Source organism: Cyprinus carpio, chromosome A14, assembly GCF_018340385.1.
Source record: "Cyprinus carpio isolate SPL01 chromosome A14, ASM1834038v1, whole genome shotgun sequence".
Classification (NCBI taxonomy): domain Eukaryota; kingdom Metazoa; phylum Chordata; class Actinopteri; order Cypriniformes; family Cyprinidae; genus Cyprinus; species Cyprinus carpio.
This window is the reverse complement of record NC_056585.1, coordinates 6,365,584-6,389,926: the sequence shown is the minus strand read 5'-3', so window position 1 is coordinate 6,389,926 and position 24,343 is coordinate 6,365,584. Positions and strand designations below refer to the sequence as shown.

Sequence of the window (24,343 nt, the reverse complement as noted above, 5' to 3'; positions counted from 1 at the left end):
CATCACCTCCTAGGTGATTGGGTTCACCTGTTGCTAATTTGCTGCCCATTCACCTCAGCTCTACTCATTGGCTGCATCCAGGAGAAAGCCAGCATATAAAGCCAGCATTGCCTCACAACAAGTTGAGAGGGAGAGGGTTGCAGATTATATTTTGCTGCATGGGCTTTTTGCTTGCTCCAGATAACGCCACTGTCTGTTATTGATAAGTGCTAACCATTGGTGCTTTTTGTGAATGTAGTTAAAGACATTTTTGTTAAGACTTTAAGATTTTCTTTAAAGGAAACCTGTAGGGAGGTGGGTGCCTTTTTGTTTGAAATTGCTTTTCTCCTGGTTATGTGTAGTCAGGGAGATATTTTATTTTATGTATAGGGAAGTTAGGATTATAACTAAGTTAGAAACTGTTTGTTGTGTTGGCCTTTGCCCCCTCCTGAAGTTTGTTTTCCCTTCCATCTTTTTCTTTTGATTTAATAAATATCTTTTTGAGCTTATTTGTTCTGGATGTGTGTTGCTGGGGCTGGAGAAAAGAAGTTCCTGTGCTCTCTCTCTCCAAAACCCCTAAACTAAAAAACCTAACACCTGGACTAAGAAAGGGTGAGCACGTAACAGTTTGAGATAAGGGGATTCTGTGTAGGCTGCTGAATGTAGTAGTGCTATTTTACTTGCTGTAAAAAAAAAATAAAAAAAAAAAAAATAAATCTGTGGTTTGATACAAATCATTTAAGCGAATGAAAACTAAGGGGAAATCTTTCTGGAGTCTCTCTTTATTATAATACATTTATATAACGACTTAATCAGTTTGTGAACAAATAGTGTGAGTGAATGATTCTCAAGGCTTATTTTACCTTTATAGATGAAGATTGTATTAAAATGTTTTATAATAATACAAGTCATACTAACTATATGTTAAGTATAAATGGAATACAGTTACATCTAGAGTGACCACCTGTCCCGCTTTACGTTGTACTGTACAGCAATTTTACCCTTTGTCCCGCCTCACGCAAATTGAGCATCTGTCCCGCTTTTTCATTCGACCCTGCCTAATAAATACACGGATACGTCCATAGGCGTACTGTTAATTTATGTCCAATAGTTCAGAGGAGAGCAATAAAAGCGTTAGTCGATAGGCTGAGTCGTACGTCAATCAAACTGTTGACTGGTACACAAACGCCTCCTCAACATTGTCAAACAATCTCAAATTGGAGAGCGCGAGCGCTGTTCGGTCAGGTTAAGCAGCCATGGCCAGTGTGGCCACGAAAAAGAGAAGATGCACTTTAGAGCTGAAGATCTTTGCCCGAACCCGACGGGACCGGGCTTAATTTATATCATTTTACACGGGCTCGAGCCGGGCTCGGGCTTACGCTCCGGTTTGCGAGGTAAATGAGCGGTAATGTGATGTGTTTCGATTAGCGCGAGAAAGATGTGAAAATGTATGCTGAGTAAGTGAAACGGAGGCTTGCCTCTGGCGATTACGTTTTGGTTGCACCAGCAACTAAAGCAAAGTCTGAGTTTTGACCATGTTTATAATGAGAATAATGAGCCAGTGGGTTATATTGCTGGACGCACCATCAGTGAGCGCAGGAACACGCTGAAGCCATCTACAGTGGATTCAATAAAAACACTCAACAAAAACATAAACTCCTAGACTAATCTTGGTGAAAATTCCCTATTCTATATCAAAGTATAGCCATTCTTATCAAAAAAGATTTTGGTTTACCTTATTTGCACTGAAATAGTTAAACTTTCTATAGGCAAGCCCTAAATATTTTGCACTGTATAGGCTAGGCCTTATATTTTGTTGAACTTAAATAGGCTAGGCCTAATATGTTTTTGTGTCTTGTATTTTAAGGTGAATTTGATTCACTGAGAGCATTTTTTTTAGTTTCATAATGCCTGGTCCTTTGGACAGTTGACTAATTTGATAGTCCCAATAAAGACGAGATGTTGCAAAATAAGTGTTTTGTCTTTTATAGGCCTAGGCCTATGCCTTAAGCTGTAGAAACTTTGGGTGATATTTTGGGTCAGGTAGTGTCTTAATCTTTTAGTCGGTGGTTTAAAAAATGTTTCTTGGTAAATTAGATAGACAATATATCTTAAGTTTAAAATTATTACGTCTGTCCCACATTGTCCCACTTTACCATGCTACTTGTCCCACATTTTGTCTGACTGGAGGTGGTCACCCTAGTTACATCTGGCATTTAATTCTGACATGTTTCCATGACACCTGTTACGGTCGAATCTGTCTGACCTCTGCATAACTTGGGGATGTGCTAATCGCCTTCCTGATATTATTGGTCTTCTCAAAAAAGAAGGAAGCAAACAAGGAAGAGTATGTCACTGGCAATCTGACTTGTGGGGTTTGTCAGTCTCTCAACAGTAGCAAAAAGAGTGCGAGTGTTTAAGTTACTGTTTATGAGGTTTGAGAAGACTGTCAAGCTGTGGCAATTTTCACAATAAAAGCACGAAGGCTGTATTTATACATGCTATAGTGAATTTCAAGTTACGTCTTCTGCCACATCCGCTCAGCTTTTCTGCGTTGTCTTTTTTTATACTCTGAACTGCTGTTGATTTTCTCCTAGCTGATTTCTGTCTGCCTGTCTTCTTGCTGACTTTCACAGGAGCAATGCCATCGATAACATTTTTAACTTTTGAGTTAAAAGAATTAAGGAGAAGATCAACAGAGTCTGCAGAAATGCTTGGTGTTAAATATATAGCCTCCATGAATAGCACACTATTGTTCTCGTTAATGCATCTCTTTCTGACAGAGACAGATCTAGATTCAGTGGTAGCAGAGATCTACAATTCAATCAACAATTCAATAATACAACTCTCCCCACACTGGTTTCTTCACAGTAATGAGTAGATTACTTACAAATTATAGTCTGTTACTGATTAGAAATAGCATTATGAAAATATAAATTAGTAATGTAATCTGTGTATATATTCTGTATGTATGTATATGTGGTAAAATGCAGTTATTGTGGTGGGTTTGCTGCTGTCTGGTTGACCATACCCCCTAGGTAATTATTTGTTATGGCGTCCTAGTTAGGGGAGTGTATATAAAGGCGTGAGGCAAAATAGAAGAGTGTTTCATCATACTCCACTGATTGCACTTCCGGAGTTTCATTGCATTGCACGAGGTGTAGGCATTTTCCATCTGGGTTGACAATATTGTAGACTTTAATAGTGATTATAACTGTTTGTTGTCTGCTACTAGTAATCTTTGTGAAGCTGGCATTTGTTCTGGCGCATGTTGCACCCACATATGGGCGATCACCGGTCCTCTGCTGTTGTGCGTCTCTGCATTTGAGAATTGCGGGTGACGCCTGCTTGAGTGATTGCTGCTGCCTGTCTGCGATCTATTAAGGTAAGGGCTGCCAGATAGATGATGTGGTCCGCATTTTCTCGTATGTATGTACGACCCACTCTGTTTCTCTAGCCCACATAAAGGCGTATTAGTTTGGATTATAACTTCTGTTTCCTAGGAGTTTAACTCATCCTGTGAGCATGCCTGCTTTTGTGCTCCCAGCTCTGCATGGCTTATAGCCGGGAATACAGCATTGTTTGCATTTCAACATTTCAACACTGCTTTGTGTTTCCATATGGCAACACACTCTTTGTGTTCATTTCCTTGCCACTGTCAATCAATTTTTTTTTTTTTTGGAAAGAGAAGACCTTAGTTTAGCCAATGATGTGCTTTGGTTAAGTCACATGACATGCAGTTTTTTTTTCTGTGGCAAGATTTCTGACAGACTGCCATCTCTTGTCAGTAGATGCTGAAAGCAAACTAAAACATCAGTAACAAACAAGGCCCAGTCCATGTCACTTCCACAAAAGAAATCGGAAACATCACTATTATGATGTTATGATGACATATTCACCTCTCAAAAAAGTTTTAATGAAATTAGTTTTTGGTAAATTGTTCAAATGTACGTGTTGCCAAGCAGAAACACTGTGCAATAGTGGAATGACATTATTACAATAGTTTAGCTAGCTAGCAAGGTCAGCTGCAATCTGTTAAGCTGTAACAATAACAACATTAATACTAGTGATATAATGTTGTTTAGTCGTATGTTAATGGAATTTTTATTATGGATATATAATCAAATTGAAATGGCAATTTTACTTTTGATTTAATATGAATACAGGTAACATTAAATCAGTGAGCACAGTCATATTCTATGACAAGGTAAAGAAGAAAAGGGCAGAACTGGCTCTTCCTGCAGATGAAAAAAAAACTGCTTTGTGAAATTTCATACATAAAAAAGGTGATCTTTCAAGGAGTATGGAGGGATGTGGGAATTTTCATGAACTGCAACGTTTTTGTTTTTTTGTCAATGTTTTATGATACATGATTTTTATGATTACAGTATCATATTTGTTTTAACTTTATAAATTTGCAATTTAAATAATATTCATAGAAAATTTAATGAAAAATAAAAATCATTATTCAGCAAAAAAGAATAGAATGAATAAAAGCACTTGTTGGAAAGTATGTATAAAGTGTTAATTATAAGTACTGTGTTTAAGCTTATAATAGCACCAATTGAAACAACACAAACAACATTTCTGAGGAAAAAAATAGTAACTATAAGTAAACTTACACTTATCAATTATTAGTCAATTATTATTATTATTTTTTTTTTTTCTATAGGTCTATCATAATACGTGCGGTATGTTTCATCTAACCTTGTTTAATGTTTGTTAATGTTTGTTTTGCAGTTAAGAATTATGTTTGGTATTTTATATTTTTTTCCTTTATTACTTTAGTTTTGTTTCAACAAGTTTGCTTGTGTTACTTGTGGTTTAATTGTCTGTTTAATTTCTTTCTCTTTTTGTCTTTTGTGGGAGCTGGGGCTTGGAGAAGGCAGGCTGGCTGTTTCCATGTAGAAATAACTCTTTTCACCAAAGTGGTGTGGATTTGCAGTGAATTTCATGGAGTGTGTCAGTGTGGTTTTGTGCACGTGTGGGTACTCAGTAGTACGTGCCCTATTGAAGGCCGCCGTTTAGCCGCCTCCCTATTGCAAAGCCCCTGCTTTTTTGTGTTATTGTTGTTTTGTATGTATTTTATGGCAGCTGGTTGCACTTGCTGTGCATAACTTTCTTGGTTCACTAAACAAAGATTTGTTTTAATTGAGAAACTGTTTAATAAAGATTTGTTACTTTTATATGAGGTATTCACGTCTCTAGATCATTTTGTGACAAGGCGAACCTGTGGACCTGTGGGTCTTTCCCGGGTGTTAATCCCTGGGTGGTGTAGTCGCGATTGTGTGAATTAGTAGAATAGTTTCAAACTTGAGTACATTCTTTAACCCTTTCTAACGCCGCTCGTATCTCTCTCTCTCTCTCTCTCTCAAGGGATTGTGGGTAACGGGAAGAGTGTGGTGTTAGAGCACGCGTGGGAAAACATTTCTGTTTCTTTTCTTTACTTTTCATTGTTTATAGTCATTTAAATATTTAACGTAAAGATTGTTAAATTATTTACCCGCAGACTGCGCTCAGCGCAGGGCTGCGACCAAGAATGGAGTCAAACGACGCTTTTTTTTCACGTCTAACTCTCAAACACGGTTTCAAGTGCATGCCGGAGGAGAACATGAACATAGAAGACGTACTACTAGCCGTCAGTCAGAAGGTTGGTGGTTTAAATATTAAGTCAGCTGCTAGAATGAACAAAGCACTGGTTGTTTTTCTCACTGACGTTGATATGGTTGATACATTAATCGAGACCGGGCTTGAGGTAAGCAGTATGTTTTTACAATTACTGCCGTTATCGAGTCCCTCCAAAAAAGTAGTTCTTTCCAATGTACCGCCATTCATAAAAGATGAAACTTTGAAAGGAATACTTGAATGTTACGGTAAAGTAACTGTGCCGATCAGGATGATCCCTTTAGGGCTCAAGAATCCTGACATGAAGCACATTATGTCTTTCCGACGATTCACGTATCTAATACAGAACGCACAATATGACCCGCTTGAAGTAGCGATAAAAATATCAATCGAAGGTAAAGATTACACAATCTTTATCAGCACGGAACAAATGCGGTGTTATGTATGCGGGGAACATGGCATGTTCGGCAGACGCCCTAGATCTGATAACCGTGCAGGAGAGGGCAGCTCTAATGTGCGGGTAAGACAAACTCAGAGTACAGAACCGAAAGGAAAATACAAACCACGACAAACAACCAGAACAGAGAGCTGAGATTTCTGATGTAAGTCAGTCAGAAAATGCATGTTCTCAGACTAAAAGTAAGGAAAATACGTGTTTACCGCAAAAAAACACAGAAGAGCAAAGTGTTGTGACAAATGGGAATGAAACCGAAGAAAGGGAATGTAGTCAGTGGTCAAATGTAAGTACAGATACTGTCCAGTCAGATCATGATTCAGATAATGGAAGTGAAAGTGAAGAGAGTTTTTTTTGACATGGAAGAAACCGATTCACAAGTAGGATCTGTAGAAACGAGTGATGCAAACTCCAGACTATATTCTGTAAAACAAATAAGTGTCTTCCTTGATAAAACTAAAGGTACCAGAAATCCCCAGATTGAAATGTTTTTTCCAGATTTGAAAAGCTTTCTTGCCTCTTCTAGATATATAATGACAAATGCAACTCTTGAAGAATTCAATAGACAAAAACAATATCGTCTGAAGAAGATAATCACTAAAGTGAAAAAGATGATCCAACGTAGCAATAAAAAAGTGTAACGGGTTAGGATAAATGTATAAGGCTTGCAAAATGGTACTCGGCTGCATTAAAATTTCCCTTTTAATAATTATGGCGTCCTTGAGCATTGGATCTTTAAATGTTAATGGATGCCGTAGTGCAGCAAAAAGGTTTGCTCTTTTTAATTTTTTAACTTTAAAGAAGACAGGTGTAATTTTTTTGCAGGAAACTCACACCGATAACTATAACCAGATAGAATGGCTTAGTGAGTGGAAAGGGCAAGTTTTTCTTAGCCATGGGTCAAATGTTAGTGCTGGTGTAGCTATCTTGATATCTGATAAATTTCAAGAACAGGCTTCCAATATGATAGATATTATACCTGGTAGAATGCAACGAGTAGATATTATTTTGCAAGGTTTATCTTTTTCATTTATTAATGTTTACGCCCCTAACGTTGGATCTGACAGAATTGAATATTTTAGAAAATTACTAATATTACTTAAGTGATTAATGGAATTCCTCAAGAAAGAGTAATAGTTATAGCTGGAGATTTTAATTGTACTATTGATTATACAGTTGATAGGAATCATGATGAGCCTCACCCAAAATCAGCAGAAGCGCTCAGAAATGTTTTAAAATATCATGCACTTGTTGACGTGTGGAGAGAATCCTTTCCTAAAGAAAAACAATATACATGGTTAAAGATGGGTTCAAAAATTATATCTGGAGCCAGGTTTGATAGAATTTATGTTCAAAAATCTAAAAGACAGTGTTTTCTTAATAGTAGTCACTACATTGAATACTTATAATAAATCTTATTGGCACTTTAATAATAGACTGTTAAAAGATCACACTTTTGTGCACTCTTTTACTCTTTTCTGGAGAGCTTGGAGAGAGAGAATGTCACAGTTTAAATCCTTAAGCCAATGGTGGGATATTGGGAAAATCCAGACGAAGTCTTTCTGCCAACAGTATACACAAAATAATACGAATGAAACTAAAAAGAAGATAAAGCTTTTGGAAGAAGGAATTTTAAAGCTAAGTAGCTCCATAAGTGGGGAAGATGGAAAAAATGAAGATCTACTTGAACAGAATAAATTTCTTTTAAAAAATTTGTATGAAGAAAGAGACCAAGGAGCAATAGTTCGATCAAGAATCGCTCAACTTCACAACATGGACTCTTCCTCAACATTCTTTTTTGCCTTGGAAAGGAAAGTTCGAGAGAGAAAATCAGTTGATCATCTTAAACTAGCCGATGGGAGAGAGACAACAGATAAAAAGGAGATTCTTACAAGCCTTGTCATTCTATGAAGAACTTTACAGTGCTCAGTCTTGTGATCCTAAAGCTGTGAAATGTATTCTTAAGGATGTTCCTAAATTAAAGGATGAAAGCAAGAAAGAATTAGAACATTCTCTTTCATTTGGAGAATTAAGTACAGCTTGTGAACAACAATCTGCTGGAAGATCCCCAGGGTTAGACGGTCTAACATCTGAATTTTACAAAGTTTTTTGGGCACTTATTGGACCGGATTTACATTCTGTATTTACTGAAAGTGAAAAATTGAAAGTTTTACCCCTTAGTTGCAGAAGAGCTGTAATAACTCTATTACCTAAAAAAGGTGACCTAAGGTCCTTAAAAAACTGGCGTCCCGTCTCAATTTTAAACACAGACTACAAGATTCTCTCAAAGGCATTAACGAATCGCCTAAAAGAATGCTTGGCTTCCATAGTCCATGAGGATCAATCATACTGTGTTCCAAAACGCTCCATCTTTGATAACTTGTTTCTAGTGTGCGATCCATTACAGTTAACTGATATATACAAGCTTGATGTTGGACTTCTGTCACTTGACCAGGAAAAGGCATTCGACAGAGTCGACCATCACTACCTCTTTAAAACTCTGACTGCTTTTGGGTTTGGAGAGAAATTCATCTCACAAATTCAGCTACTATATACTGACGTTTAAAGAGTTTTAACAAGAACTTTTCCAGTGTGCAGAGGTATTAGACAAGGCTGCAGTCTTTCTGGACTTTTATATACATTGGTCATAGAGCCCTTGCTGAGAATTTTGAGAAAAAAATTACATGGTATTTCAGTTCTTAATCCTGATATCTCAGAAGTAACTAACGTAAGCCTTACAGCTTACGCGGATGACATCACAGTGATAATAAGATCTCAAGAGACCATTGATCACTTGAATATGAGTCTGGATCTGTTTCAGAAAGCGTCTTAAGCGCAGGTAAACTGGAATAAAACTAATGCACTACTTCTGGGCCAGTGGCAAGAAGAAAGTCCACCTCATCTTCCTCAAATGTGTCAGTGGAAAACAGATGGCTTTAAAATTCTTGGAGTCTTCTTTGGTACTGAGCAATATATGACAAAGAACTGGGATGGAGTAGCAGAAAAAGTGTTAGGGAAACTTCAGAAATGGAAGTGGATTCAACCTCAACTGTCCTACAGAGGAAGGGTATTAGTCATAAATAATTTGGCTGCTTCTATGTTGTGGCATCGTCTGTCCGTTTTTAGACCCTCCAACAGACCTTTTACAACTACTCCAGAGACACTTTGTGGATTTCTTTTGGGGAGGACATCACTAGCTGAATTCAGGAGTTTTGAGTTTGCCAGTATTTGAGGGCGGTCAAAGCCTTATCCATCTAGTCTCAAAAGTTAAGGCAATGAGATTACAAATAGCTCAAAGACTGCTTTATGATCAGAACCCTCAGCCATGGATTATGTTAAGTTTAGCCATTTTACGGAACACTGGTGGAAGAGGACTTGACAGACAATTATTTCTGATGTCAAATGAAATGTTTAAAAATTCGTATTTTACTAGTTTTTATAAAAATGTTCTAAGTGTCTGGAATCAATTTAAAATAGATCGAGAAGAGCATTTTGGCCTTGACGAACCACTTTTTTATAATTCATGGTTTTGCCAAAAGGATAATATGTCAGATACCGAAATTAAGAATTTTGTTTCAGCAGGTATTTCAAAAGTAGAAGATTTAATTGATTTAGAAGAAAGAAAATGGAATTCAGTGCAAGAAATTTGTAGACAAGTTGGGGGAAAATCTGAGAGAATTGTTGGAAACATCTTAAATAAGCTGAAAGAATCCTTTCCGGTGTTGCTTAGACAGTTTATTGAAAGGTTTTTGTCTACTGGGTTAAAGCAATGCCTCTTTCCTGAGGTGTTTATTACTCCGCGGAATTATCAAGATGATAAAAAAGAAAGACAGCTCCTTTCATTTCGAGAGCTCAAACATGAATCGTTTCTGGAAATAAATAAAAGACAATTGTATATTGTATGTGTTAAAATTACATTTTCTAATCAACTAATAGGGAAGAAAGATACAAAATGGAGAGGTTTCTTATCTGTATCTCACGAACAGTCACCTTCTTGGCGGTTGTTTTATAAAAGTCCTTTACCTAAGCGGTCAGGAGACCTTCAGTGTCGTATTTTGCATTGTGCAATGCCAACAAAAACCTTTCTGTTTAAATGTAATCCTGATATATTACCAGTTTGTAGTTTTTGCAATGTATTAGAAACAGTGTTTCACACTTTTTGTGAATGTCAAAGACTGTGTGCTCTCTTTAGTTTTTTAGAGGGTATTTTATCAAGTCTTGGTTGGGTTTTTTCAAAAACACAACATATTACTCTCTCAAAATATTCAATTTCTCAAACAAAACAATCTACTCTCAAAAAATATAAAATTGAAAAAGAAAAAATAAATATATGGAAGTCAAATAAAAATCGAAAATCGATTAATAAATTCTAATATATAAGACTTCTTTAAAGCTTTGGTAAAATCTAGAATTAAATTAGAATATGAATATTATAAAATGAATGATGACATGTTAAGTTTTGGGATGAAGTGGTGCTTAAGCACAAGTTTGTTTTCTTTGATGGAGGATGGAGAGTTAATTTTCCCTTGGTAGTAATGGGAAAGTTGTAAAGTTATATTAAGCACCTTTTTTGGTTAATGTTACAATGTCAAATAAAAAGGTGTTTAAAAGTAAAAAAAAGTTTCTCTCTCTCTCTCACACACACACACACACACACACACACACACACACACATATATATATATATATATATATATATATAACTAAAATAAAAACAATCCAAATTAAATAGATGAACACTAAAAATATTAATATTTTATTTGCTTATCTGTATGTCAATGTGACTATTAACCAACACTATTGTATTATAACCAAGTACTATTAATAATATAAGGCAAAGGAGTTTTGCTGACAAAAAAAAAATAAAAAATTCCAGTCCCTGCACTACATGAACAAACTTTAATAAACATAAAAAAAGCAATTACATTACACAGGCAAAATCTTCCAAGGCTGAAAAATTTGGGTCCAAACTTTCAGAATCAATAATTGCTGATGGTCACTGGAAATTTTCCCAGTCTTTGCCCTACATAACCCACAGACTCAAATACTGTATGTTTGCGTTATAGGAGAGTTTCTAGAATTATGTACAGTAGTAATGTTGCATACTTTTTGCCAAAAAGTAGATAAACTTCTGGGCTCAATACGACGTGTGTGAGAAGTAGTGTTAATTTTGTCAGCCATTTTTATTTAAGTCTTAGTGTTTTAAATTAGTCTTAGTCTTAGTCCTGTTGTCAAACTTATGTTTTAGTTATTCTAATATTTAGTCAACCTTGTCCTGTATTTGTTTAGTCTAGATTTAGTAAATGAAAACTTTATCACATTTTTGTTGTGCTAGTTAAACTGGTTTAGAAATATCACACACACACACACACACACATATATATATATATATATTGCTCAAAATTATAATTGAAAACATTGTTGTCATTTGATTATTTTTACATTTCAGGTATTGCACTTTCACCAATAAGCACAAATCAATAGAATGTAGACTCATACACATGGTTTATTTTACCTCATCTAGTGTAAAGATTTATTATAGGCTATTTAATATATAAATTAATATAAAAAAATTACATATTATGAAAACTGGCAAATACAAACAAAAAATATTTAAACCGTGAAACTGCTGGTTGCCAGATTGCAAAAATTAAGTAAAACACAGGGCAGGAAATGTTTTCTTTTTTAATTGAGAAGTTCTGATTTGCAGATTTGAACTCTTGAAATCTGGCAACTGCACACATTAAAGCTCATCAACAAACATTTTTCATCATACTTTTCGTTAACAAATTCACACTAGTGAGAAGAGATGAAAATGTACAGTACAGTCTGTAGCTTCACAAAAGCCCTTGAACTGTCTTGCTTTGCTTTCAAATAAACAGGGAGATTTTGGCGCAAGTAACATGAACTCTGGTTGAAAATCTGCAAAGTTACTTTCCAGTACTGTATGTGTGATGACAATTGTAGTGTTCATGTAGCCCTGTTCCATGTTTTCTGTTCAACATTCTAACTCTGACATAAGCATGTAGAGGGTAAAGACATATTTTATACCCCCGGTTTCACAGACAAGGCTTAAGCTAGTCCCAGACATACACAGAGCATACACAGCATACGGTGATATGGAGAGACACAGAGGAGACCGTTGACAAAAGGAATTATTGAGTAAAAACTTTATTTTTGTTTTCTTCACTTACAAAAAGTGTTCCCGTCGCTTCAAATAACCCAGATTGCACGTCTGATGGCGTATGGAGTATTCTGACGATGACTTTTATACCTTTTATGGACCTTGACACTGTTATTTACTTGGCAGTCTATGGGACAGTTTCAAGCCTGCAGGTACCATCCAAAATATCTTAAATTGTGTTCCGAGGACAAATGGAGCTTTTACGGGTTTGGAACGACATGGTGGCAAGTGGTTAATGACACAATTTTCATTTTGGGATTGAGTATTCCTTTAACTGATGCCGAGTTATGGCTTAAATTAAGCCCCGTTAGTGAAACTGGGCCTTAGAGTGTTTGCGCCAGTCTTTGGTTTGCTCATCTGCAATATGTCTATAGCAGTGTTAATTTTGACAGCAAATTTTGATTTAGATTTAGTCATAGTCTTTTGACTAAAATTCCATTTAGTTTTAGTCATATTTTAGTAATCTAAATTGTTTTAGTTAAAGTATAATGCATTTATTAAGGATTTCTCTAAAATTTCCAAACTCATTATATAGGTTTGATATTAAGGTTTTATTAGCAATAAAGACACATATTTAACTGCTGTGATACACAACATGTATTTTTTATTATAAATTATAAATAAAACCACTTCTCATAAAGAAACAAGAACATGGCCCTCCTACCAATGGTTATATAATATGCATTCTTTATGACAACTTACCACATTTTTCATTATTTCAACCAGACATTTATTTATATAAATAAATTTAGATGAATCCTTATTAGGGTTACTAAAGTCATTCAGTCATGAACAGTGAGAGATTTTCTGTTTCTTTTGATGCTTGATTAACATTAATGACACAACAGCAACCAAATAAGGCTGCTGTCCCTTTAAAACCAAATGTAAGGATGCATTATGAGGCTTTCTGTGTGCATGCTTTGGGTGTGTGCGCTCAGAAAACAGGAGATTTGTTCTGACTGTATCTCTTCCCAAATCTTCCCTCCATAACATTTTCGTATTATTTGTTTTTTCGAATACATATTTCATTTCATTAATTTCCAAAAATGTCAATAGATTTTCGTCATAGTTTTTGTCATTCAGAATGAGTTTTTATTTTTATTATCGTCGTGTTTTCGTCGGTGAAAAAATGTTAGAACAATTAATTGTCAGCAAAATGAACACTGGTCTATAGGATGTTTCCTATCAGATGTAAACTAGACGTTCAGAAGATGTCTTTAAGATGTTTATGATTTAGAATGTATGTAAAACTGAAAGATGTCTATCAGATATTTGTACACAGCAGATGCCAGATGAAGAGATCTTTAACAGACATCTTGCAGATGTACGTGTGCTGTCTGGAATGCAAAAATTTCGGAGGACACTATCCACTTGATGGTGGACAGAAAAACTGCAGCAAAAGAAAAAATCTGCAAAGGCTGTGGAAAGCTGAATCATTTAAAAAAAATGCTGCAGGTCAACATGCTACACAACCAATAATTAAAATCTAGCGAAGCTCAAATTTCAAAAGGTGAGACAAAAAGTGATCACTGTGCATACAGATGACACGGCGTGCAAAACACACCCTGAAGCGCCAGCAAGTTTAGATGAAGAAAGTGGAGATTGAACTCAAAAAAATAAAAATAAAAATAAAATTTCCTTGAACACCAAGGTATCACTGAAAAAGTCAGTGGTCCAATGCCCTTGGTATCACCTACTGTATATTTGAAACACCAAACTCAAAAATCCTGAAAGTGCACTAAAAAAAATGGTTTTGTGGCACTGTTTGTTTTACACAGATATTTTTTGTTAAAACAACACAAATATATTTCGTTTTCATATACAAGCCAGAAACTAAGTTTTTGTTTTGCACAGGTATGTCTAAAGGATTAATGGTCCCACCTAGTGATCAACTGTAAAAATTACAAATTTTACCTCTTCCCAACAGGGAAAACCACCAACCATAAAGAATGCATGATTTTATGGTGTCATGGCTTTGCAATCAAAAAATGTCGTTATAATGGAAGTCAATGGGGCAAAAACAGCCAAGAACAGTAAATGAGAAAAAAAAAAAAAAAAAAATCTAATGCTGCACAAAAATTAACAATGCATCAAAGCCAATGTTGTTACTAATCTTTGACATGCCCAAGACTTTGATAGAAGGTAAAAAATTATCCAGTCCACAATCACTTTTTATATTGAAAACAAGTCATTTTTTGTGTTTTTTTACCCCCAAATCAGTGACTTCTTTTTTTTTAACATTTAGTAGTTTTGACCAGGACTGAGGTTGATTAATAGATTTACGCAAATAAAAAGGTAAGAAAAATATTTATCTGATACATTTTTACAGCAGTTTAATTTAGTGGATGTTTTCATCCCGAACATAACGAAAGGGTAGTGAATTTGAACAATGCACAAGGGTTAATAGGCAGAATGATTTGTCATTCAGCTGCTCTCTCATATAGCTAATTAAAGGGTGAATAAGAGTTTCTCTCTCATCTCATTTTGTGTGCCAAATATATTTATTTGTTTAAATTAATTGTATAATAGTAATACATAATGACTTTCAAAAGCGGAAGTAATTACCTTAAGTTATTTGTTAGAATATGTATATTTTAACTAATTGCAAAGGCTGAATAATCAATAAAAGTTTAACCATGAAATCTCGACCGAGTTTGGAGACCCCTGGCTTAGCACAGTGAAAGTATTTGAAGTTTTATTTATGAACATGGTGTGGTCATACAATGACTTTAAACCGGACACTACTCTGAGCTGTTCACATTATACAAATGCTCCAGATATGTAATCAGGTCCACCCTTTCGGAATGGTAAACATGACACTATTCATCACTCACGCAAATAAATCATTTAACATTTTGATCATGGAATTGTTTTTTGCTGTTAAACTGTTTTTTATTTTTGAAACCAATTGCACTTCATGTGTTTACAGATTTGTGCAGAATTTGAGACATACAGAATTACCATAGGCCCATTAGCATCAACAATCTTTGCCAAAATGGATCCACACTGCAAATCTTATGAAGATGTTTGCATACTGAAGGAGAGTCCTTGGACAAATAATTAAACCCTCTCGGTGCCCAACTGAGAACAACTGCACTCAACAAAACCTTGTATTAAAACTAGTGGTGGGCATAGATTAATTTTTTTAATCTAGATTAATCTCACTGTAATCTTGGAATTAATCTAGATTAATCTAGATTAAAATGGCTCATTTGAATTCTGTCGAAGGCATTCAAATCATGTTCAATAAGATGTACTTGTTAGTACTGATAGAGCTGTGCTGTACTCAAACATAGTAGTTTGACGACGACTCTTCCCCTGCGCTACATTGTTTGGCCCGGCATCTTCCGCATTAGCTAAAGGATGCTTTGCGTTTAGGTGGTTCTTGAGACTGGAGGAACTCCTACAGTAAACTAATTCATAGGTGCGGGAAGTGGGGGTGCTGAGGGTGCTGCAGCACCCCCTGTTTTTTGTGGGCAACTGTTTAACTGTTGGGAAAAAAAAGAAAAAAATCGGCGTCTATTTTACATTTAAAAAAATGCAAGTAGCTGGAATTTGTGGCAGATTGTGCTAGTCAAGATTATATAAGGCGGCTGCCAATTGTTACATTCAGTGGTGTAGATGGTAAAGCAGGTGTCATTCTATCCATTTTGACGCGATCAAACTGGGTTCGAATCTGCCTTTTGGCGAACTTTTTTCCTCCCTTTTCAAACTTCAAATCACATCAGAAAAGCATCAAAAAGTTGAAAATTAAGTATTGGGTAGGGTTATGGAGGGCTTTTTTCCCAATAAGGTGGCATCCATTTAATAATTTGAATTAAAATTTACACTCAACTGGTTTATAATGTATTACAATGCTGAGGTGCAGATAACTGCAACTATTTTATTTATTTATTTTTTTTATTTTTTTTACAACATACAAAAACTGCAGGGGAATCTGTTCCTAACCAAAATAAAGACAGATGAAGCTAGATGCCCGACTCCAGACCCGGACAGCCTCATAAAGGTGGTCCATTAGACGCTTCCTTAGCAGCTCAGTGTTTTACATTTATGTCAGAAAAAAGGACCCATTTACATCCAAATGTAATTTAATGCACACAGAACACAACCTATGTTATATATTTCAGAATATAAACTGCTTAATCTGCCATTTTCAGTAAGATTTAACGTTACTAAATGTGTTTGTGTTCCTGTGCGTTTAACTTTAATAATGTCCAAAAGATATCTGTTTAAAGCAGTGGGTAATTCACTCGTTGATTTGCTTAAAATCTACTTTGCGATTCTGTTGGCAAACATGTTTATGGTGCATTCTATTCAAACTGTTTATTGCTAGTGAAGCATAAATAGACAGCGCGGCCTTTACAAATAATTCTCTTGCAATGTATCTGGTTGCTATGGCAACCTCACGTGCTTGCTGCTGCGCTAATCATAGTAAAACCGCTTTTAATGGTAACTTACATGGATTGTGACTTTGTACGTTTACTACAGAAATGCTAAAATGTATTTAAAAGTTTGAATGACAAGCGTCAAGCTACGCCTATGTGTATAAATAGAACTGAGCTATTTGCAGTTTAAATAGCTTATCACTAAAATACCTGCTATATGCCCCCCTCCCCCCCACCCCGCGTGCACAGCACCCCCAACCTAAAACATCTTCCCGCACCCCTGAACTAATTCCGCATTGCACAAGTAAGACAACCTTACGCCTGTTTCACACATAGGCCTACTCCGTCTGCAGTGTGTATGCATTGCATTTTTTTTTTACGCACCCATGTTAACGGATTCCAGCGTTCACGCGGTTGCGGTCCGTCAGTGCGTTCCAGGAGCGGTGCGTCTGCAGCGCATGACAGCGCATTGTTCGCGGTAAAAATTAACATGGATTGACACGGAAATGCAGTAATTTCACAATAAATGTATACTAATTAAAGCCTACTGTTTCTCACACCCAACCCATGGGTTTTGGCTAGGTTTAAAACAAGAAAAAGAGCACCTTTAGATAAACGAGGCAACATGATATAGGCCCTAGGCAATGGAAGCGAAAAACAAAGTTCATTAAGAGCCACAACTTGATAAAGATCTAAATAGGCCTAGGTTAGTTTTACTTTTTAAATGGAAGCAAGAAGAAAAACATTGCAGACGGAGTATGTGTGAAACAGGCGTGAGTCTTGTCGAGGTTTGTTTCTGCACCACACACGTAACACACACGGACGCATACGCACTGCAGACGGAGTTTTGGGCGTGAGTCTTGCTTTTTTTGGGAATCTTGTAATTTCACAGTAGGCATACACACAGGTTTGAAGACTCGTTCTCGCCCCCTACAGTGCAATTCATCTAGGTATACATCCGCGCTAAACTATCACGGTGAAAGTCATCATAGTTTGCGTAGTATAGACCCAGCTCCCAACCTTAACTTTGAGAATAGATTAACGGCGATATTTTTTTATCGCCCGATAAGAGTCTCACGTTAACGCAGCACGTTAACGCTGATAACGGCCCACCACTAATTAAAACATTATTCTCTCACTGGCCACTGAGTTTTAGGGTTATGGAAATTAACAAAAAAGACAGATATAATAAGATTAGGTTTATTATACATTAAATACAAAATATGTGGTATTACTATAAACTGACAGATTATGAATACATTAGCCTCCCAAAAACAATTTATTTTGATGCAAGGCAGGGGTGTCCAAACCTGCTCTTGGAGAGCTAGTGTTCTGTGGAGTTTAGCTCTAACACACCTGCCTGGAACTTCTAGTAAGACTTTGTTTTTGTTTTAAAATTACAGAAAACTTTGATTAGCTGGTTCAGGTGTGTTTAAATGGCTAGATCACCCAAAAATAAACACGTTATACTCACTCTCATGTCGTTTCAAACCCATAATACCATCATTCACCTTCAGAACACAAATGATGATATTTTTATGAAAATCTGAGTGCTTTCTGAGCCTCCATAGGCTACAATGCAACTGAAATGTGTCTAGACCCAGAGTCGTAGTAAGAACATCGATAAAATAGTCCGTGACATCAGTGGTTCAACCGCAATTTTACGAAGCTATGAGAATACTTTTTGTTTGCAAAGAAAACAAAAATAATGACTTTATTCAGCAATTCTTCTCCACCAAATCACATATTCTGCCATTATGGAGAGTAACAAGAGGCATGAACATTGCTTTCCTCTGCATGTAAGGCTCAGCGCATGCATGTTCTATGTCAGCAGCACCACACGCATGCATTATTTACGTGCTCTTGATAATGGCGGAAGATGCAATTTGGAGAAGAATTGTTGAATAAAGTCACTATATTTGTTTTCTTTGCACAAAAAAAGTATTCTTGTAGCCAGGGCCGGCTCTAGCCCTTTGGTTGCCCTAGGAGAGATTGAGTTTTGCAACCCCACCCTTACACAATGCTTCAAAAAATGTTCGAGGATATTTACCAAAATAAGTAATAAACTTCAGGAAGAACGAAGATATACTATAGACCAGCATATAGAGTATAATAGACCAGTAGTGTTTGAGATTAATTAATGAGGAATGTCAATGTTTACTTGGAAACAAGTAACTAAAGTTTTAAATTGTGGTTGAATAAATGGTATTCAAGGGTCTTACTTGCTTCAGGCTGAGTATCCCTGGTCTCAGTGGTCTGTGTTTCACTGGGGCCCGGAATGCTAGATGTGGCCCCTTCACCTGCAACAGCCAGATCAGTGGTGTTAAATTAAATTAGTGAAAATTACTAAAACTGTGGTTGAAATTAGATTCATAGGGATGGGATGTTATTGTGATTTCCATGTGTTTTCATTATCAGCCCCCCCCCCCCCCCCCTTCCAAAACTAATAAGTTGCATATACGAAAATCTACAAAGAATGTTCAAGGACATTTAATTATGACTCAAACAATGGATGAACAAACAAAAATGCTTTTATAGTCACTGCAACACTTCAACAAGCAAATTATGACTTGAAGGATATCAACAGTAATAAATTGTACATACACAAATGCTACAAAGAATTTTCAATGATTTTACCAAATTAAGTAATAAACCCCATTAACTGTGCAAAACTATACCCTCTACAGACAAAAGTCCCTTTCGGCTTTCACCTTCAAAATTGACGCAGCATTACAATTTGACTCGTCTGGACTTCCTAATGACAAATTTGTTGATGGTATCATCAAATGATATTTTACTTGAGACCTCTTGGTTGATGCTCACGTGTTCCTGACTCATCGTTGACCTCAGGTAGGTCTTAAGTAATTTAAATTTAGAGAAGCTTCTTTCAGCAGAAGCTACTGTCACAGGTAGTGTGACAGCAATTCTTAGGGCCCCTCACATATTAGGAAAACTTCAAGTTTCTTCTCCTTCAAGTAATTCAGAATTTCCATTGTCATCATGCCAGCTTTTGGCAACACTGGGAAATTTTTAAACTCAAGTGCCAGTTCCCTCCCATCAACATCTTTATGGTCACCGTGGCTCAGAGTGTAGCTGAGGGTTTCGCACTCCTTTGCAAGTTCTTCCTCTGGCAAATTAGGAAAGTTCACAAACACTCCAAACTTGTCCTCAACATCACCCAAGAGCTTGAAGCGTTCTTGCAGTGATGTAACTGACGCATCAACAATGACATTGAAAAAGGAAATTTCCAATTTCTTTAGCGCATTTCCCTCTGGCTCATCAGGGGATTCATAAGAGAACTGTCTTTTGTTTTTTCTCAGCCTCTTCTGCTTTAGGACAGTGTCCACATTCATCTCCTCACAGAGATCTCTTGCAGATACCTGAGCAGAAGCGAACCCAGTGCTTCTGTAGCTGACCAGAGAGGCTTCAGTTGTCCTCAGGAGATTCAGAGCCACATCCAGTTGCATAGACATGGACTGTAATGCTTTGCTGACATGATGAATTTTGGCCAGCATGTCATACCACACAACGCTACAAATGGAGAAGTGGTAAGACCCAACCTCTTCAGCCAAAGATTGTGCCTCAGTTTTAATCATAGAATCATTGGCTTTCTCCCTGACCTCAAGAAGGGCATCCCTCACCTCCACTGTCTGGAATCTCACAGCCTGTACACTGTTAATGTGACTTTCCCATCTTGTATCGGACCAGGATTTCACAGTTGTTTTGATGTGATGCTTTAGGATGGTCCACCTTAGTGTGGAGGCAGAGAATAGTGTAAAAATTCTCTGTAGGTAGCCAAAATAGTTAATTGCATCTGTGGAGCTTTTTGCTGCATCAGCAACAACAAGATTTAATGTATGTGCTCCACATGGGACAAATAAAGCCCTGGGATTTTGTTTCAAAAGTCTGGCTTGGACACCTTTTGACTTTCCCTTCATGTTGGCGCCGTTGTCGTAAGACTGGTCCCCTGCAGTCTTCAAAGGGAAGGTTAAAATCTTCTAGTCTCTTCAGAATAAGGTTGGAGAGGCTTTCTCCCGTGGATGATTCCACCTCAAGGAACCCCATGGAATGTTCATTTACTGTAGGGGTGTCTGTGTCATCTACTGCAACCATTCTAACTATAACAGATAACTGTTGTTTGTGGCTGAGGTCTGGGGTGAAATCCAAAATAATTGAATAGTATTTGGCTTGCTTTATCTCCTTTAACATATAGTGTAAAATTTTTCACCAATGCAATCAATTAGTTCATTTTGAGTATCCTTTGCTAAGTATGTTGTATGGCTGTCTCCTCTCTCCACATCAGCAACATGCTGTTTGAGGACAGGGTCAAACTTGGCCATGAGCTCAACTTCCTTAAGGAAGTTTCCATTGTTTGGCTTGTATAGCCTGTCTGATTTCCCCCGCAGAGGAATATTTCGCTCGGCCAGTATTAGACTGTATTATGGCCACCAACCTGGTCAGGACTTCACACCACCTCCTCCTTTCAGCTTGAAGGAGTGCCATTTCCATTTGATCAATTGTCTGGCCCTTTTCAAGTCGATTCTCCAATTCCTTCCATCTGGTCATGTGCCCCGAATGCTCTGGACTGTGCTCGTGGCTTTTCAGGATCTCACTACAATTCTTCCAGTCATTTAGACCACTACTAATGAGGTTATAATGTTTCTGTGAAAAAGAGCTTGCAGCAAAAGCAATACAGAGTATTTTTTCTCCTTGAATATACAAGCCAGCTTCTCTTGATTTTCTCCCCATTTACTAATTTCCTATAGAAGTGGTTGTAGTGGCAGCTTCTCCCATCATCTCTTTTTGGAAATGTAAAGTCTGGACTGGTCTGGTACGGTCCTCTGCTAACTAACTCTGTCCTTACCGCATCACAGAGGGCTGGCCAGTCAGCAGGATCTATAGGTGCTCCCTGGACATCAGGAATTGCAGAGGGTGAGGTGTCTGCAGGCGGCAGTGTAGTAGCAGAGCATGTTGTGTTTGTTGTTCCTTCACCTAAAGGCAAATGCATACATGCAAGATTGATGTTAATGCTTTAATAGGGGTACACAATGTCAAGCAAAAATGCAATAACAAATTAGTACTCTTCATTTTATCCATATCCATCAAATGTTCTTATTTTGTTTGTGCTGTTTTCTGAGATTCGTCAATGGTCTTATAAGTTATAATACAACAGATGGTAAATATATATAAAAAATATACATAATTACTATGCTGTGCTTAAGCTATACATTACTATACTATAGGCCAGCATATAGAGTATAATAGACCAGTAGTGTTTGAGATTAATTAATGGGGAATGTCAATGTTTACTTGTCACTGAAGTTTTAAATTGTGGTTGAATAAACGGTATTCAAGTGTCTTACTTGCTTCAGGCTGAGTATTCCTGGTCTCAGTGGTCTGTGTTTCACTGGGGCCCGGAATGCTAGATGTGGCCCCTTCACCTGCAACAGCCAGATCAGTGGTGTTAAATTAAATTAATTACTAAAACTGTGGTTGAAATTAGATTCATATGGATGGGATGTTATTGTGATTTCCATGTGTTTTCATTATCTTCTAGTAAAAAAAAAAAGTGAAAGTGAAAAGTGAAAGTGACGTGACATTCAGCCAAGTATGGTGACCCACACTCAGAATTCGTGCTCTGCATTTAACCCATCCGAAGTGCACACACACAGAGCAGTGAACACACACACACACACTGTGTACACACACCCACCCGGAGCAGTGGGCAGCCATTTTATGCTGCGGCGCCCGGGGAGCAGTTGGGGGTTCGATGCCTTGCTCAAGGGCACCTAAGTCATGGTATTGAAGGTGGAAAAAGAACTGTACATGCACTCCCCCCACCCACAATTCCTGCCGGCCGGAGACTCGAACTCACAACCCTTCGATTCTCATTATAAGAGAAGTCACTGACTTTTTGCGACAGGTACATATTGTCAGATGGTTTGTAAGCTTGAATTAGTTATTCAAAGGGACTAACTTCCTTCAGGCTGCGTGTCCCTGGTCTCAGTCGTCTGTCCTTCACTGGTGCCCTGAGTGCTTGATGTGGTCCCGGGTGTCCCTTCACCTTTACCTGTATACAAGCATATTGTATAGCCAGACAAGCAGTGAGTGAAATGATGAATGTGGTTGAACTTCTTTAAGAAAACAAGCTATTGTATTTTAATAAATGCTAACCTTTTTCTGTTGTACTTTAAAGTATGGATGTGACTTGAATAAATACTATTAAATAGACTCACTTGATGCAGGCTGTGTGTTCCTGGCCTATGTGTCACTGGTTCCTGGAGTACCAGTACCGGATGTCCCTACTCCTGCAGCTGTATGTATTTAAACACAGAGTTCATCCATGCTGTTCATTACACAATTGCATTTGGTTATTTCTATCATCCTACCACATAGTTGCATTGTACATTTTATCTCTGACCATGTAACTTGTAGTAGATAAATTACAATTACTACCACCACAACTATTATTACTAATATATTACGCTGCTACAAGGCTAAATAATACTACTGATTACAATTAGTAGTATTAATGTGATGTGATTATAAAAGTAATAATTGCTAATAATAATAACAATAACAAAAACAGCAACAATAGTACTAGTTGTACTTACAAAGTTCAGAGAGAGGAGAACATGAAGGATCAGGTGTCCTTTCTCCAGCAGGTGCCGGCCTCTGCAAATATTGGGTGAGTGCATCTGGCCGTGGCCAATAAAAAAAAACAGACATATTTTAGTATATTCCTAGAGGGGAACTGTACAGAAGGGTGAACCACGTCAACACCACTATCAGCATAATGGTTACTGTGTGTGTATGAGCCTGCTAGTTATAATGAATGTAGAGTAGAGAGCAACTGTACTTTTACAAATTTATTTCATTTAACACCTTAATGGCTGAGATGAGAAGATTTACCTCTATACTGGGTTTTCCTTTTATCTTCTTCCTTTCTCCGTTTTCATCCCTGTGCACCGGAGGGTTTATTAGACCACTTCATTTTCTTCATCAGCTGCGCACTTGCGTAACGTAACATAACGTAACGCCGACCCTAGAGGGCGCCCACGCCCCCAACATATTTGTCGCCCTAGGCAACCGCCTAGTTACGCCCTGCTTGTAGCTTTGTAAAATTACGGTTTAACCACTGATGTGATGACTGTTTTACTGATGTCCTTACTACGTTTCTGGGTCTGGGGACATTCCAGTTGTGTTGCTCACTATGCACGGTCAGAAAGCTCTTGGATTTCATCAAAAATATTTTAATTTGTGTTCTGAAGATGACCGAAGATCTTGCCGGTTTAAAACGACATGAAGGTTGAGCAGTTAATGATAGAATTTTCATTTTTGGGTGAATTATCCCTTTAATTGGGAATATTGCTTTCCTACGTGATGAAGTCCACCAGAGCCTGCCAGAATGGAAGGGGCCATCTGGCTATATAAGTGGCCATTTCGTCTTAGGATCCTCAGGTTACTTTGACTGAAATGACAATTGAGTCATGCAGCTGCATAGCATGGCCAGCAGTGCAGTACTTGTTCCCATATCTCAGGGAACCGAGGTTACGTTAGTAACCGAGTACGTTTCTTCTTGCTGTACTTTTCTCGTACTATGTCTGCTAACATGGTATGGGGAGGTCGTGTATGCTATGCTAGAGAAATGATTAATACCTGACTTGCCTTAAGCACCCAAGGGGGCTCAGAGGGACCAAGTATTTTTCAGGGAAG

General features: G+C 37.2%; 1 long non-coding RNA gene across 1 annotated transcript; it reads right to left on the bottom strand.

Moving 5' to 3' along the window:
- Positions 1–18,842: 18,842 nt before the first annotated feature.
- Positions 18,843–24,119, bottom strand: LOC122147584. Its single transcript, XR_006161681.1, has 7 exons — positions 23,540–24,119; positions 23,242–23,325; positions 22,864–22,941; positions 22,605–22,697; positions 21,991–22,068; positions 21,492–21,619; positions 18,843–18,927 (listed from the first exon to the last, which is right to left on the bottom strand). It is a non-coding gene; the product is annotated as an uncharacterized LOC122147584 (long non-coding RNA).
- Between the last annotated feature and the right edge of the window lie 224 nt (positions 24,120–24,343).